Raw genomic sequence first — 18,837 nt, forward strand, 5'->3', positions numbered from 1 at the left:
ATTATCTGTCAGATATCTGTCCAATCTGGCTGGTTGGAATGAATACCTGGGTAATGTATGGGAGCAAATGACAGTCAATCATATGGTTTTAAATACTGGAAAACGGACAAAAAAACAATTTTTCAAATTGGTTAAATTCATGTGTTTTAACCAATTTGTCTGAGATACCATTTTTGTCTGTTTTCCAATGTTTGTGAGCAAATGGTTGATTGTCATTTGCTCCCATACATTACCAGGTTTTCATTTCAACCAGCCAGATTGAACAGTTATCTGACAGATAATTGTATAGTGTATGCCCAGCATAACAGGTCATTTTCTGAGGATTTCTGTCTCTGGAAGCAATTTGGATAATTACCTAGCAAAATAGATTAACCCACCTGTGCATGATTAAAGAAATCCACAAAACATGACCTGTTGGTGGTATTTGAGGATTGGAGTTAAAAGTCCTCCGTTTTATGGTAATATTACAACAAACCAATACTTATAGCTGTCACCCATCTAATAGATGCTGTTATTTCGTGTGCATGTAGCACCAGTTGCAGATAAAAGCTGCGTACACACTAGCCGATATTATGAGCGACTGAACGATAACGATATCGTTATCATTCACAATATCGGCCAGTGTGTATGCCGTCAACGACCTGCAGTCCAACCTGAAGATATCGTCAGGTTATGCAGGTTCGGGGATGAGGGAGGGTGACGTCACTGAACGATATTGTTACCGTTAGCGTTTCCGCATTGTTACCATTTATTGTTTGATGAACTCTATGGCATTTGGGATCGGAATGCTAGTGGCCTTGGACAATCGTGCTGTAGAGACATTTACTTTAGTTAAACTTTCCCATTCATTCATATCCCCTTTGGGCAGAGGATAAAGATTCTACAATATACTGTCACCCTGAACGTTCTCTTCAGGTTTCGTCCATGCCTTATAGAAAAAGTAACCGAAAAGCAAAAGAGACAGTACATTACCCAGATTGCACGGGTGCACAAATATTTCACAGCTGGCAAAATGATTTTATATATCTTATAATATATTTTTTAATCAATACACTTACAACCACAAAAATCCAATGAGACACACACACACGTCACAATTAACTTTAGTAATGTAGTTGGTTGCTAAATATGATTGAGGGTACAATACTACAAATTGTCTGCCACTTAGAGATGCCAGATAACAAGAAATACATTCCAAGAAATTAAATAAATGTGAAAATATATAAAAGAGGGATGGTGTATTCCAAGCCTATAGGTATGAAATGTGTGTTGCAGGTAAGGAAAATGTGTGAGTGAGAGTTACCCAGAATAAAAAAACCACAAACCACACATTCAGTACATCTCACAGTCCTGCCATTTCCATCTCAAAATATTTCCAGGATCAGACCCTTTTTCACCCTGGATGCTACTAAGACCCTCATTGGTCATCTCCAGATTGGACACTGTAACCTCTTCATTTCTGGCCTGCCTGACTCTCACCTCTCCAATCTGTCCTCAATGCTGTTGCTTGTCTGATCTTATAAGCCCTACACCTGCTCCGCTACAGAATACTCACAAAGCCCTCACCCAATCCTCTCCCATTTACATTTCACATCTCATCTCCCTTCACACGCCTGCCTGACCACTTTGCTCAACAAATGCACGTCACCTTTCCTGCCAACTGATTACTTACTCCTACTTCTGGCTCCAAGATTTTGCTCATGCTGCTCCCTACTTCTGGAACTCTCTCCCTCTCCTTATCAGACTCTCCACCTCTCAACAAATCTTTAAACAGGCTCTCAAGACCCACTACTTCATCAAAGCCATCCAGCACTCATCCTAACCCGCTGCTCCATGCTTCTTCCTCACTGTCTCTCCCCATATGTGTCACCCCTGTCTGTGGGCATCTCCCCTTTAGAATGTAAGCACCCGCAAGCAGGACTGCAGGCACTATGGAGCTCATTCAGAGTCGGTCGAAGCGGCCGCACGGTCGTACGGGAAAAGGGGTCGGATATGCAAATGATTCCCTCGCAAGTTGCGTCCCTAAGTTCAGATCGGTAGCTTGCCGACCAAGGGGAGGAAGCGGCCGGAATACAAAAGAATATGCCCCCTCCTCGTACGCATTGCACGTCATCTCCGGGCATATAAGGATTAATCGAGACCATCGGGAACCATCGGAACTGGTCGTAGAGCTTAAGGTTGACCATACCCTCTCTTAAGCTCTAAGATCATGTCAGTGTAAAAACCTCCCATGTCACATGTGCCATGACGCTACTTTGTTAATTATGCACTCCCATAAACCGTATGCACTCCCATAAAACGCTGTTCGCATAATTAGGCACGCCTGCGTTCGGATCTCCACTCCCCCGTTTTCAAGCACCTTCCCCTGTTACCACCCACAAACGCCTCAATCTGTCACTCAGACTACCGACCTGGCTGTGTTCAAGGAGAGAGAAATTTCTGATCGTAGCGGCTAGTTTGCGTACGCGCATTGCGAACTTTACGCATGCGCAGTATGGCGAACATCGGTGGTGTACGACCGTGCGGCCGCTTCGACCGACTCTGAATGAGGTCCTATAAGCTGGGTAGGGCTGACGGTAAGCACGGGGAGTGGCTTTACGTTGGAAGCTCTCTATGCTAATCGCAGTATGGCCTGGCAGAAAACATTTCCCACTGGGACTGCCTGTCCTGAGTGATCAGCATCTAGTGCTTTCAATGGGAAGCCACTGCCAGTGAAGCCAGTGCACCATCTCCAACTGGCTCACTGGGGGTGGCGTATTTTACTGGTAAAATCTATCACTGATCCAGACCCATATTCATAAGTGCGGGGAAAGCTGAGTCAAGAGGCAACTTTTTTAATTTGCCTTAAGACTCCAGTAAAATAGACAGGACTCAAATCTGGGCTGTCTGTTGCTAAATCATAAATTAACAACCCTAACATTTTATGATTTACATTAAAAGTCCACAATGTCTATTTATGAAACCATGTACACAAATGGTAAGCTGTTTTTAAAACAAATAAATGTTAAACAGTTTATAATAATTATAACATGTACCCCTTATTTCATTGATAGTCTCCCTCTAGACTATGACTATGGTAATTTGCTACCAAATGCTTATGTTTCTATTTTGTCCTAAGTATTACTTAGAGCTGGCCACTGTTAACAGAAGATATGGCATATTAAATAAATATTTATATATACACAATTCCCATACTTTGGGCCTAATTCAGAGATGTATGTAAATTCAATATTTCCGTACATCTCTGATGTTTGTAAAACTGCGTGTGCAGACGTTTCTGAGAAATTGGTCGCAGAGCCTCAAAGTCGCAGAATGATTGACATGCTGCTGGTGTTTGGGTGTGGTGGCGACACAGAGCATTCCAGAAAACGTGGGCATGTTGACCTAATTTTTTGGACGTGGTGGAAGCCAGTGGTTGCTTCACTCTCCCCAGCAGCATGATTTTCCCAGACATCCTAAGTAACCTGAGGTTTACTCATATATCCAATGGTCATGCAGTTGTTCTGATGGCTGCATCTTCAGATGCAGCATTGGATCAGAGAAGCTAGCAGTGGGCTTTATTTTACTAACGATGCCTCCGGCAACTTTCACAGATTTTATAACAGCCACTGCGTACCATTGGCCCGCATCTGTATTGTATCTGAATCAGGCCCATTGTCTCTAGTATTGTTAATTACCCACATGCTTATCACACTTCTATCTATGGCCCTCATTCAGAGGCGCTCACAAGAAGCGAGCGCTCGTTCTGAATGAGGGCGGCCGCTTCATTTTTGAAGTGCGGCCTCCTGTTTGTTAGGTAAGCTGTGGGTTACCACCCACAGCTTAATGACCGACCAGGTTGATGGTCGCGATGGCGAACACCATCGCGACCATCGGGGCTTGCGATGAGACGCTAAGGTTGGGTCTCGGCAGCCGCAAGCCCCAGGGAGCTTCCTGCTCTGAAAGAGCAGGAAACTCCCCACTGACATCGCTGATGATGTTAGTGCGGCCGCCCACAAAACGGTAGGTGTTCCTTAAGGAACGCCTCCATTTTGGAAACCACCCCCCGGCCCACCTACAAAACGAGGCGAGCTGTTGATCAACATCGACAGCTGCCCCTTTTGTAGAGAGCTCCAGAGCGAGAGAGTTTATCTCGCTCCGGGGCTTGCGCACGCGCAGTGCGGCCGCTGCGCATGCACAGGGCTAACTATCGACCCAGTTGCAAGCACATTGGTGCTTGTGACCGGGTCTGAATGAGACCCTTATGTCTTCTTCTATCTATATATCTTATAAATGAGAATGTTTATTTGTTTGATTACGATAAACTCCGCAACCACTGAACCAATTGTTATGCCGTTTTCACCATTGTGTAGGTAATTTTCCAGGCAGGTTTTGGGATCATCACGTTCGGCCGTGGGAGGGGCTTCGTGGGGATGGGTCCCCTGCACTGCTTTTGGCAAATCTAATTTATTTTCAGCCCTATACTCTGAAGAGGAGCTTTTGCTGTAAGCAGTGAGAGGAGCCTGCAGTAAAGAGGGCAGCTGCCACCTGAGGAGACCATTCACAAAAGTGCTGGTGTACCTGCTGTTCAGGGAACCATTATGTGTGGTGATCGGTGAAGCTCCCTGTTATCTGGGGAGGCAGCAGTTCTGTCCTCAGTGAGGAGAATACCGGAGGGCAGTCACTAAAGAGAACAGAGGGGCCGGCTCAGTACAAGTCCCTAGAGGTGGTTCCTATGCAGGAGGAGCGGCTCAGTACAAGGGAGCTGGTGTCCAAGTGGCAGAGATCACCAGAGTGCAAACAAAGTAATATCACCAATTGGATCCTGCGGTGCTGAAATAATTTCACAAAGTCTTATTGTTCTTTTTCAGTGATCCCCAACTCCATCAATAGGAAATCTAAACATGGGCTCAGAAAAAATGATACAATAGTGTAACCCAGTATGACAAATGGTATAATATTCGTACACTCTCTATAGTTCTAACTACCAGAGGATGTGGTCTACATAAATAAGTAGACAATGAGGCATGTATGGGAGAAGATGGTAATCTCATTCACCGATGTTTATATCGCCTTCTACTGCTCCTCCCTTTCTTGCATCCAATGTATATAGAAAAAATTCAAACAGAGGGGGATCCCATAGCTTAATACTGCATTTATTAGACATCCACAAACAATATATAACAAAAATAAAAAATAAAAATATGGGGAAATGGCCTCTCACCAGATGGTATGGTCTACCAGATGACTTAAGTAGATAAACAAGCAGAAATCAGGATAAGTACAATATTCCAGGCGTCCCAGGTATACCTATCCATCCGTCCGTGAGGTCCACACTAATTCCCCAATAAGGTTTCTCCAAACATGGCCAATGCGTTTTGATACTTGCCAATATGTATCTTTCTCAAGGCATAATTGAGAAACCTCCATAGACAGGGTTATATACCCGCTTTACAAATCCTAAAATCATACCTAATACCAGACATAGACCATCTATCCACTAACAACCTAACAGCATAACATCCATGTTCCAGTCCATTTGGTGTCCCTCCGTTCATTCTCATGGTCCTCCGTTCCCGCTCTGAAGTCCCGTCATCAAACCAGCCATTACATATACGCCAGGTTCCAGTCCTCACATTTCCACTTGGCAATAGCCAGGATGGACTTCAGAAGCGTCCATTTTGTTGAGGTCCCCATAGAGATTGTATGGTGGCCATTTTGTTGTGGATCACAAATATGATCTCCAATTGGAGATACAAAAAGTGGCAAAGTGTATATTTAAAATACAAAATATACAATTAACACCAAAAAATGGAACAGAGAAGAATTTATAAAAAACATTTGACCATTTGACCTCGAAGTCTTTATTAAGACCAGATGGGATAAGGTTTTTAAAAATAAAACTCATCTCCTGGCGGGCTAGTCTCTGTGAAATATCATCCGCCCTCACGCCAGAGGTGACTTTTTTAAGAGCATAAAAATTACTAATATGTGTGCTATCACATTGGTGTACCTCCTTAAAATGTGCAGAAAGTGCATGTGTAGCTAGCTCTTTTTTAATATTGCATAGAGCCATTTTGCCTGGGGAGAAACAGATCACTGACTTTCACCCGAGCGGAGCCGGGTACTGCAGCTAGTTTCTTTATAAGCCTGGCCTACTACAGTTCTTTCACCACATTATATAACATGCCATAGAACCTGTAGCAAGGGCTACCCAACCATCTTCATTACTGCATCTTATTTTGCTTAGGCTAGAGTATAGTCTCATTCTACTTTTTAGTCCCTGGTTCCACTTAGATCTCCTCTCCAGGGAACAGTAGAGGCAAGCACGAGCACCATCCTTAAAGGTTATCCCACTGGGTCTCACTCTTCTCAGGCTGTCCCCCTCTTGTATGTTCCCCTAAGGAAAGTATATGATGCACCCTACAAATGTTATGATAGTTTGTATGATTTCTGTGTAAAATAACCATGCTTATATTGTTACTGATACTGGGCCTGCAAACTACAAGTTCCAATACCTGGCCGGGCACAGTCTGTTTCCAACAGGTGCAGAGCACCAGAGCAGCATGGGTCCTGTCAAGCGATCCAAAGAATGATGCTCTGCAGCTCCAGCACTCCAAGGGACAGTTTCGGACTGGGGCATGAAGAGCTCACCAGGGAATGCAGTGGTAGGGGTCTAAGCTTAAGAGGTGTGTCAAGCCACCAGAGGGCTTGGCCAACCATTAGAGGACATGCAAAGAACAGGGCCCTTTTATAAAGAAGGGGACAGGGTTGTGGTCAGGACCGGGTGCGGATTGATAGATAGAAAGTATCCAGATAGGCAGTCAATAGATAGACACCAGAAAGTAGACAGGCAATAGGTTAATATGGAAAAAGGGTTAAAAGGTTGACTGGTAAATTGTCGACAGGGTAAAAAGGTCGATATGCAAATGGTGGACACAGAAAAGGTCTATACATGTTTTTTGTTATTTTAACCCTAATCCTAACCCTTACCCTCCCTTCTAGTGCCTAACTCTAGCCCTCCCGCTAGTGCTTAATCTTAACCGTCCCCTTCTGCAGCCTAACCCAAACCCTCAACCTAACTCTAAAAAATCATTAAAAATCATGAAAAACCATGTGTCAACCTTTTTTTGCATAGATCATTTGCATGATAACCTTTTCACCATGTCATCCTTTTAACCCTATTGACCTTATGCACTGTCGACCATTTCCCTGTCTACTTTTTAACCCTGTCGACCCATTTACTGTCTACCTTCTGGTGACTATCTATTGTCTGTCTATCTACCATCCGGATATTGTCAGGACCACAACTTTGATTAGAAGTACGACTAATCTTGGTGTAGTTTCCATAGAAACCAAGCACCCAAGTTCATCCATGATCATGCTCCATTAAGTTACTGACCCCTAGAGAATGGGGTGGGGCCCTCAGGCAGTGGTGCCCACTGAGAACTTCCCCTGTACACCTGTGGGGCAATCTGACCGTGCCATCAATTTTATTCAAGAATGTCTATTGTATGAGCTTGGGCAGCCCAGACATTACCATGACCAGAAAAGAAGAGGGAGCAATGTCTGAGGAGTGGTCCATCCCCTGGAGATAAGAATTGCCAGTCTGATCTCTGGGTAACAAAGTGGATGACATCTAGCAAATTGAGATGGGCTAATTGGGGAAGGCAGGAAGGGGAAGCCACCTTGGAAACTGGAAGACAGGGCAGTTTAAGAGACTCAGCTTGAGATAGCACTTTCGGTCTTGGAAGATGTATTGTCAGAGCTGGAATCGGCTTTTTGCTTCCACTAGACTGTGTGAAGATTATCAGTAAAAGCCAGCTAGTATGTGCCCTTCACTGCTGCAAGTCCTGTGGAAAGAAGCATCTACAAGAAGGATACAAAGCTGCAACAGACATCCCAGGTTTTGCTAAAAAGTAATCAGTACTGTTGTACGGTATATTTGTGTATTTTCACTGTGTAAAATATCCTCCTTTTGGGGGGGCGTGGCCAAGACGGACATGGAGTAGCTAGCACTTTGCTGAGCTCTCCAGCCGCGATATCCGCTGCTAACATCCTGACCTCTGCCCAGCGGTGCCCACTATACCTGGCTTGTAGGGGAAGGTGTGCTGCCTCTACAGGAACAATTTGAGCTGTCTCCCGCCTCCTCCATCCACGCGGCTCTGTAGTCTGAGTCCTCCTGCCCTTACACGTGGCTCCGTCTCCTGCTGCGGCTTCCTACCTGCCGCTGAGCTCCCTGGCATTAATACTTGCAGCGTCTGCTGCTGGGGATCCCTGCAGCCGCCGGAGCTATCTGTGGGACACGTGCTCCCTCCTCCTGCCCTTCTATTACCGGGTGCTTCCTCAGACTGTTGCTGGCCGCATCTGCCACAGGGGAATCCTGCAACCTGCCGGGGCTGGTTGTGGAACAGCTACAAGTGAGTGCCTGACACCCCTCTCATCATCCTCGGATCTCCTGAGCAGCGGTGCTGATCTACCCTTCCCCTTGCTGCACATCGCTGGTCTTATTGGTTCTCTGGGACTGTGAAGCTCTGTGCTGCTCAGTGCTGTTCTCTGGGGCTGTGAAGCTGTATCCTGAGTGCCTGGCAGTGGCCATTTTCCCTTCTCAGTTAACCCATTGACTATCTGCAGTAGCTCTCTATATCACTAGTCTGTGCTGTCCTTCAGCTATGGGGAAAACAAACCATACATCAGCAGCTGCTAAACTGGAGCGCTTCTCTCGTAACTCTGTGTCTAATACTCCACAGAACGTAGATCCTGTGGAAATGCCCGATCAATCACCTCCTTTAACTATACCTCCTCCTGCTACGCAGGCCCCGGAGATCACCTTACAGCAGGTGTTGGATGCTGTAACTACCAGTGAGAAGCGCTTAGCTGACCAGATTGGCTCTATACAGTCTGATCTGACTGTTATTCATCAAGATTTACAGCGTGTTCGCAAGAAGGTTGGAGAGGCTGAGACACGCATTTCCACCTTGGAAGACTCGTTCTCCCCACTTAAAGTACGAGTTAATACATTGGATTCTCAAATGTCGGCCGTGCAACGCAAGTTGTCAGATATGGAGGGGCGATTACGTCGCAACAATGTTCGCTTTGTAGGATTGCCGAAACAGGAGGAGGGGAATAATCCTGAAGAATTTCTAGAAAAATGGCTTCTGGAAGTTTTTGGTCGCGATGCTTTTACTTCTCACTTTGCGGTGGAAAGGGCTCATCGCGTTCCTACTAGGGCACCGCCACCCAGAGCACCTGCCTGCACGTTTATAGCCAAATTCTTACATTATCAAGATCGTGACGCAGTCCTCAGACTAGTTCGTGTCAAAGGTCCTATGGAAAGGAATGGCTGTCGGGTCTCAGTATTTCCTGATTTTTCTATTGATGTGCAAAAGGAGAGAGCTCAATTTATGCCAATTAAGAGACCCCTGTGTGAATTGAATCTCCCATATGCAATGTTGTTCCCATCCAAGCTAAGAGTCATTGCTGAAGGGGAAACAAAGTTCTTTATGTCTCCGAAAGAGGCTGCTCTATGGCTAGATCGCACCAGGCCCGGTCGCAGACAGGTGGCTGAAGATTAATTCAGTTGGATCATAATTTACCTTGAACTCACGTAACTATGCTTTAATTCTGGTTACTGACTGTTGTTCTCTTATAGGCTGGGCGCTTATGGCTTGCTGTGATCTCCAAGTTATTAATTATTTGTTGAAAATAAGTCTGATAGCATTACGCGATCACTATATTCATATTTGTTACTGATTGCAAATAACGACTATTGTTTATTTGTCGGTTTATTGCATTATACTCTGATTGCGCTATACAAGCTTATGTCACCTTTCTACTGTATGTATTATGTTTGGGTTTGTGCACCTTCCCCTGCTGTTGCATGTTTTTTTTTCTTGCAGGGGCACCGAGGGCATTATTGGCTGGAGAGCTCCTTCATGTCTAGGTGTCATTGAAATTATTTGCTCTGTACTCTGTAGGGGGGTTGCTGTATCGGGATAGTTGTTAGGAATTATAGTTCGGGATTTAGGTATGTCAAAGTTGGGGTAAGGTATACGGGGAGGTAATAAGGGTTGGGGTTTTTCTTTTGTTTTTTTGTGTTTTTCAATGGATGTTTCTATAGTGATGTCATGTTAATTTTTTTTGTATCACAATTTTTTTAAAATTTTTTTTTTTTATGCATATACCATTGTATATTTAATTTATCTATTTGACAGTCTCGCATATTCTAATGCTATTTTGCGGGTTATCCGTTGTCTATTGTTGCTATTATCTGTTGTTAATCTGGGATGATGGCTACTCCACTGAGAATTGTTTCATGAAATGTCCGGGGGCTTAACGATAAAATTAAAAGATCCTTAGTTCTCCTGCAGCTCCGACAATATTGTTCTGACATTGCGTGCCTCACTGAAACACATTTGCTGGGGGGTAGGTTAATGTCACTCAAAAAGCCGTGGGTTGGCTGGGCTTATCATACCTCGCACACTTCATCATCTAGGGGTGTTTCAATCCTTATACGCAGATCACTTGGTTTTGAGTTAGTTTCCCTGCAAAGTGACCCTTGGGGACGGTATGTTTTTTTACAATGTCGAATAAACGCTGCCCCCATTCTTCTACTGGCTATATATATCCCACCCCCGTACTCATCTGAGGTTATAAAAAAGCAGCTGAATTTATGGCTAGATTTTCAGATACACCTGTAATCTGTGTGGGGGACTTTAACAACGTAATGGATCCTGTTATTGATGCCTCTGGTTCCTCTTACTCCAGTAGTGGCCGCTTCAGGGCCCTTGTGGCAGAGCTGGGCTTGGTGGATGCTTGGAGGACGAGACATCCTACGGAGAAACAATATTCCTGTTTTTCACGTTGCTATCATTTGTTCTCCAGGATTGACCTTGCCCTGATCTCCCCCAATCTGTTGCCTAAACTTCAGTTAGTTTTATACGAAGCAAGAGTGATTCCAGACCACTCTCCATTAGTACTTGGGTTGGACCTGATTGGTCAACGCGGGTTTTCCATCTGGAAGCTCAACCCCTTTTGGTTAACTCGTATGGGAGCGGGGTCAGAACTAGAGGCTACCTGGGGTGAATTCTTCTTTAATAACCATGGCTCGGCTTCCACTATGGTAGTTTGGGATGCCTTTAAATCCTTCTTTTTTTTTAACAAATTTTTATTGACAGATTGACAAAATAATATAATATATAAATATTACACAAATAGTACAATGTCAGGTAAACTAGACATGTTAAATATAGCAAAAAACATAAATTTTAGAACAGTGAGACACTAACAAAAAGATATCTATACTTGTATCCTATCAGATACAGAACAAAACATATAATACCCATTTAAATCTATTAGAATGGCACACCTGTGGACAATACTTACCGATTGTACCAGGTTGTTAAACCGAAACATTTGCTTAATGCATCCCTTATAACATCAGAAAGTGTGAGGACATATGGGAGCCAAACATCAAAAAACCTTTCTGTCATTTTCTCTTTTTGTAAAGAAGTTTTGGTCCAGTCCATAAAAAATATAAAGGAAAATTTGGTGTGAAATTAATGTATGGGGATAGGTTCCGACGAGATCCAGTGTGACAGGATGTTTTTTTTTGCGGCAGCTGCCAATGTAATCAGTATAATGCGATTACCTTTTGTTAATCTACACTCCATATATGTTGGATATATACCCCCAAAAAAGCATTCTTTAGTTATCGTAAACTCTATTTTCAATATAGTATTAATATAAGTTTGGAGAGATTTCCAAAATGATTGGACTTGAGAGCAAGACCACAAACAATGCATAATATCTGCATCAGGGGTTTTACATTTGTAGCAGTTTGTATCCTGCGCTTCCCCTATAACAAATTTTAGTTTTGGTGTGAAGTATGCCCCGTGCAGTATTTTTATATGCATTTCCATATATGATGTTGAAACTAAAAGTTTATTGAGTCTCACATATGCTATCAGCATGTTTGCCATGGTAAGATCAGGGAATACCTCCTTCCACTTCAACAAACTTACCGACTGGTTTCCAAATCAAGTTCAGGGCAGGAATATGTATATATGGTGGAAGTAGTGAGGGGGTCTTTAGGCTTATAATACAGTATCCTATCGAGAGAGCATAGCTGATCTAACTTAAAATTATGACTCTTTAAGGAAGATTGCGCATAGCTGACAGCCTGTAAATATGGAAATAATGGAATAGAAAGGGAAGGAAATTTGTCCTGTAATTGCGATCTAGTAATTGGAGTTAAGTCTTCAATATTCAAAAATTGATAAATAATACACAATCCCGCAGCGTGCCATGTTTTAAATATAGATGAGTTCTGGCTAGGTGGAAAATATGGGTTCCCCCATAATGGCAGAAAAATAGATTTCTTTAAATCCTTCTTAAGGGGTACCCTGATTAGATGTGTGTCTGAATTAAAATCTTCCTACAAGCACCAGGAGGAAGTGTTGGAATCCTCCTGCAGGGCTTTGGAAGCAGTGTAACTGTCTGATGGGCAGGACTCATCCAGACTTGCTTGGCTTGCCACGCAGAAAGAATGGAGTGACCTACTATTGGCTAAGACTCAGTACAGGCTGTTGTTTGCAGCACATTCCCACTATGCCTTGGCTGACAGGCCGGGAAGTTACCTTGCTAATCTGGCACGTGCAGAGAGGTCCCCTGTAGTTGAAGTTCTTGATTCTGCTGGGGTGGCCCAGATACAGACCCCAGATATTGCTGCAGTCTTTGTACAATTTTATAAGGCTTTGTATACTTTTAGACTGATCTGCATATTAGAGGTTGTACAATCCTATCTCGCTGGTATATTATTGCCCACTTTGACGGCGGAGGACAGGGATTACTTGGACTCTCTCCTGACTTGGGAGGAGGTAGACGAGGCTGTGTGTTCATTCCCTGGTGGTAAGGCACCCGGGCTAGATGGAGTTCCGATTGAGCTGTACAAGAAACACAATCAATTTTATGTCCCACGCCTCCTTGACTTGTTTAATCAGCTATATGAGGGTACTGCTCTCCCACAATCTATGTCAGTGGCTCTTATTGTAGTCTTGCCTAAGCCGGGGAAGGATCAGAGGCTTTCAGATTCTTATCGACCCATATCCCTTCTCCCTACAGATTTTAAAATTTTAGCTAAAATATTGGCCATTCGATTAGGTAGGGTGATTTTATCTATTATCCACACAGACCAGACAAGGTTTATGCCCTTACTTTACGTCGTCTTTTCACTCATTTGCAGGTCTCTCATGAGTAGGAGTCTTCCTCAGTTGTCTCGCTGGATGCAGCAAAAGCTTTCGATTCTGTGGAGTGGCCCTTCCTATGGGAGACCATGCATTGTTTTGGGATTGGTCCTGGGTTTATAAAATGGGTTCAGCTCCTATATTCAGCCCCAACAGCTAGGGTGTCAATTAATGGCTTTGTCTCCTCTTCATTTCCTTTATCGCGTGGAACAAGACAGGGATGCCCTTTGTCTCCTGCCCTTTTTGCTATAGCAATTAAGCCTTTGGCTTCTCTCATTCAGACACATAGGGGTATCAGGGGACTGGAGCTGGGGGCCAGAACAGACAAAGTGGCGTTGTACGCTGATGATATGTTGCTCTTTGTTTCTGACTATTCCAGCTTCATGCCTCATGTTCTTGACCACATTACTCGGTTTGGTAGTTTCTCAGGACACAATAAATTGGGATAAATCTTGTATTCTCCCCCTTAGAGGACCATGCCCTGTGAGTCCGAGTGTTTCACTCCCGCTGAATTAGGTCAATACCATTAAATATCTTGGTATTTGGATATCCAATGCTCCCCGAGATTTTGTGACATTAAATATGGTGCCACAGGTGGACTATTTACGGGCTCGGGCAAAGACATGGAGTAAACTTCCGCTCTCACTCACTGGGCGTGTCAACCTAATTAAAATGGTGCTACAACCTAAACTGGTATATGTATTCCATAACTCTCTGGCTTTCCTTCCCCAAAAATCTTTCCATCAAATAAATAGTTTCATCTCCTCTCTGGTCTGGGCGGATCGCTGAGCTCGCATAAAATTGAATGTGCTTACTAAGCCTCGTACACAAGGGGGTCTGGCACTTCCCCACTTTCGCAAGTATTATTTTGCATCCCAACTGGCACATTTGTGGCATTGGATAAATGACACCGACCCTCAGGCCTTACATGCTGTTATGATCTCCCAAGTTACTCCAGGCCATACTCCTCTGCAGGCACTACTTAGTGGTAATACATCTAACACGCATTCGGTATGAATAGCTGGCTGCCGCATGACCGGCAGTTTGATTCCCGGCTGCGGCAGCCCGACAAAACAGCAGAGCAAGCTGTCAGAATATGGGACTCTGGGCCTGATTCAGAGCCGCTCGTAAGCGGCCGCTCGTTCGCTCCAAGCGATGTTCGCACATCTGCGCATGCGTATGGTTCGTAATGCGCATGTGCCAACCAGTCAGTGCGGTCGGAAATCGTGTGTTCGCAAAATAGTGAGTGCCTGCTAAATTGAGTGACAGGATGAGGTGTTTGTGGGTGGTAACAGGGGAAGGTGCTTGAAAACTGGGAGTGGTGATCAGAACGCAGGCGTGCCAAACGGTCAAAACGGGTGTTTTAAGGTTGTGCATAATTAACAATGCAGCGTCATCGACCACGTCACTTGGTTGTTTCTTAGCCTGAACTGTTCGCATGATTTCGGTAGGAAAATCCAACCACAAGCACTGCGAGCAGTTCAGACGCCTTTCGATGTACTCGATTAATCTAATAAATAGCGGAGATGACGTAGGATGCGAGCGGCCAGGGAGCGTCTTTACAAAATAGCGAGCGCATGTTTCGTTCGCTCGCTCAGACATAGAGGCGTCAACAGACCACAAAGAGCGAGAGCTCAATTTAAATAGCCGGCCCCTTTTTCTGAACGAGCGACCGCAAATAGCGTCCGGCTCTGAATCAGGCCCTCTGTCTCAAAACTTCAGGGCCTGGATCTGGCTACTCCCTTATGGTGTCCTCGAGCCTTGCCTGAACTTTTAGCATTGCAGACGGGGATTTGGGGCAGGTGGGGAGTGGTCTCCTTGGGGCAGCTGTATACTGCAGATGTGCTTAAATCTTTTAGTCAGTTACAACTTGAATTTGGCCTCCCACAGTCACATTTCTTCAGATACCTGCAACTTAGACATGCGCTAGCGACCTAATTCCCTGGTGCTCCCCCAAACATTCAAGATTCCCCTGTCAAAAAATTCTTGTCTCTAGGCGGACCTCGTCATTTTGTCTCTCATGCCTACTCCTTTGTAATGCAGGCTCACCACCCTGACGATCTGCCAGCTCTCAGAGCTAAATGGGAAGTTAATCTGGGTGTAATACAGGACGATTCATGGCAGGATGCATTGGGATGTCCACGATTAGCTACCACCTCAATTCGTTTCCAACTAATCCAGCTATTCCTATTGCACCGAGTTTATTTAACCCCTGATCATCTGTTCAATCTGTCGGCCAACTTTTGCTCTTGGATTGTCCTCAGATTATGTAATTCTGGGAAAAAATACTCAGGGTAATCTCCTATACAGGAGTTCCGCGGGCTGTTCTTACTCCTATTGTATGTACGCTTGGAATTATAGATGAACATTTGCTCGATAGACACACTCGTCAGTATGTACTGAATGTTTGTATGCTGCCCAAAGTTTGCATTGCCCGCTCTTGGATGACTTCCACAGGGCCAGAGTATTATGATTGGTTATCCTTAGTCTCTACCACAATTGCACATGAAATATATACCTATTTGGCTAGAAACGCTGAATCTAAATTTGACCACATATGGGCCAAATGGCTTAATTACACTCAGACCTCACATCGCCGGCTCTCTTTCACCAATTCTACATCTAGGCCTATTATGTAATAGTACCAATGGGGGAAATAATGCTACACAATCACTTATTAGTGTGTGCGGGGAAAGGAAGGGGAAAAAAAAAACGGGGAAAAATCTATATATATATGCTAGACAATTGTTATATATAACTGTTATGTGCCAGTCTGTTTGTCTATTGTAATGTGACATTAACTATATGCTATTTGTACATCCTTTTTTTTGTTTTATGTTTGTTTTATGTTTGATTGTTTAATTGTTGTTGTTCTCTTTTCTGAAAATCAGTAAAAAACACTTCATTAAAAAAAAAATATATATATACCTTTTACCTGTAGTGTGTGAACCATTTTCAAAAATTCTTATAACCTTGGCTATGCGATGCTTCCTAATAAACTAATATAAAGTCAGATATTTACCTGTATGAGTTTGTGTTTCCATGTATAGGGTGCCTAGGTATGGGTGCTAGTCTGAGGTAGTCTTATTGTATGGATTAGCCATAGTGAAAGCCTATAATTGGTGCAAATGATCACTTTCAAATAGGAATATTTACGCATTTGTATAGCCTGGAGCTGTGCCAAGTCCCAGAACTTTTATATAAAATAGTGGTTGCTCAGATCAGTTTAATAGTCTTTCACAGGTGCATGAAATGAAGGGGTTTTAGTCTGGACTAGAAAAAAAAAAAAAAATGTCCTCCTGCACACTGCAATAGACTCCCAGAACTTTGCTTACATCAGAGAGTCCCGTTACATCCCAGTCGCAAATGGTAATGCATGTGAAATGTATATGAATCTGTATAACATATACTCAGGGTCTAATTTAGAGTTGTACGCAGTAGCAAAGCCGTTGCGCCTTTGTACATGTAAATAGCCGCATCCTGCCAGCTTCTGTCATCTGTTGCTGCATCTGGAGATGCAGTGGCATAGTGTGTTATAAGGGGACTTCTGCTGTATGGTATAATGTGTTATAGGTCACTAGTACTGTATAGCATAATGTGTTATAAGGCACTACTACTGCGTGGTATAATAGCGTTCCCGCTAGGCTGTTTCAACAGGGCGCCGCACCCTGCCCTATTTCTGAGGGTCAGAAAGCACCCTGCCCTCCAGCGCGGCACCCGCTGAGACAGCCTGCAGGTTCTGTCTCCTGTAGGGCAGATCTGGCAATCTCAGACACGATGCAGTGGAATTGTTAGGACGCACGATAGATCGTTTGTCACATTGGACAGTTTTTAACACCAAATCGTGACCACGACTGCCGGGGAGCTGCTGGGGAGAGTTCAAGGGGAAATTGGAAACCAAGTCGGATCGTGAGCACATCGCCAAGTCTGTAGGCACCCTTAGATGCAAGAAGTACAAACTGATAAAAGTATAGCTGACTTGCTATATATTTGATATAGATTATGCATCACATACACATACTATGGGCCTGATGCAGAGATAGACGCAGCTGCGCTTTTTACGCAGATTGAGCGATTGTTTGCCATTGCGCATGCGTATAACCCACACTGCGTATGCGCTATGATTGTCTTGCGATTCTACATGCACAGAAAACCGATTCGCAAAGTGAGTGAGAGGTAGTCAGCGTTTGGGGGAGGTCAGAAAAACGCAGGCGCATCTTACTGTTTAAAACGCCATTACATGGGCATGCATAAATTAGCCCTTGCGATTACATACACAGCATGAGAGCCCTCTGCATGTCAGGGGAGCTGCAGTGTTTGCGGCTGGTCAGACCTGCTGTAGGGGCAAGATGGCTGCTCGATGTGCGTCGATGTTAGTGATATTTACACAGGTAAGCGGCATTGTAAGCGGATGAGAAGGCAGTGGTGGGCGTCTTTATGCTTATGTAAGCTTTGGAACTATCTGCATATTTTTGCAACTGTATTCCATGCGAAATCGCAGCTGCAATCGCATTAACGCTCTTCTCTGTTTCCCGTGGGTGATCAAAATGGCAGCGCAGCGGTCACCGTGACCACAACGCTTGGGGACTGCCCGGCATGTCCGTAAGTGCCAGGCACGCCCCCAGGAGTGACGAAAAGGAGACGTGTCATAAAGACACACCGCCTTTTCTTTGGTCACAACCCCTTTTCGGGTGCGGAAGTGCCCTATATCTAGGTCCGGCACCCTGCCTGCTGTCGGTGTGAGCGGGGGCATCAGTGCAGGGCCCGCTCTGGCCCGAAATCCAGTGTACACTGGACCGGCGGGCGTCGGCGGATCGGGCATCGCGGTGCGGCGGCAGGAGACAGGGCTGGACAGGCTTGCATCTGAAAAGATTCAAGCTCGTCCAACCACTGACGTGGATTTTGAATTTGGCGCCGCTTGCGGGCCAGTAATGGATCGCGGGCGAACAGCCAATCTAGTTCTGACACGGCGAGCCCCCCTCACGGCTCCATATATTAGGTGCTGCTAAGCGGGGCGAGTCAGTCAGTCGGCGGAGAGCAAGCCAGGAAGAATGTCTGTGGAGAGGAAGAGTTCCAGAGGTGCCGGAAGACGCCGCGCTCAACCCCAGAAGACAGAAACGCTGTTGCTGGAGCAGGAAGACGGCGGCGGGCGGCGAGCAGCAGAGCCGAAGCTGAGGACCGGAGAGCTCTGCAGTGGAGGGAAGTTAAAGAGCTTATCGAAGTTCCCCACTGCAGGCTTTCCCAACGGACAGGGTAGGCGGCCGTGGGCCACCTTTACTTATATTTAAAATCAACCCAGGTCATCTGTTGTCGGGCTTAAGGCCCGTGGATATAATCAGGCACTAGGCCTGTGGCCATATAGGAGGGGCACAAGGCCCCGGGGATAGCAGGGGGCATTAGGCCCTATAGGGAATTCTTCGCCCTCCATTGTCAGCGACCTGGGCACCAGGTTGTTTGGGCTCAAGTAGGCGGGCACCAGGCTCGTGCCACCAGCCAGGCCTAAGGCATGTAAACAAAAAAGGTGGCCCTGCATATAAAGTGATCTGGGCATTAGGCCCAGTTCACTAAACGACCTCCAGAGGCAGCCCTGCATATAAAGTGGTCTGGGCATTAG

This window comes from Taudactylus pleione, unplaced genomic scaffold (genome assembly GCF_031769625.1).
Source record: "Taudactylus pleione unplaced genomic scaffold, aTauple2 ptg000062l, whole genome shotgun sequence".
Taxonomy (NCBI): domain Eukaryota; kingdom Metazoa; phylum Chordata; class Amphibia; order Anura; family Myobatrachidae; genus Taudactylus; species Taudactylus pleione.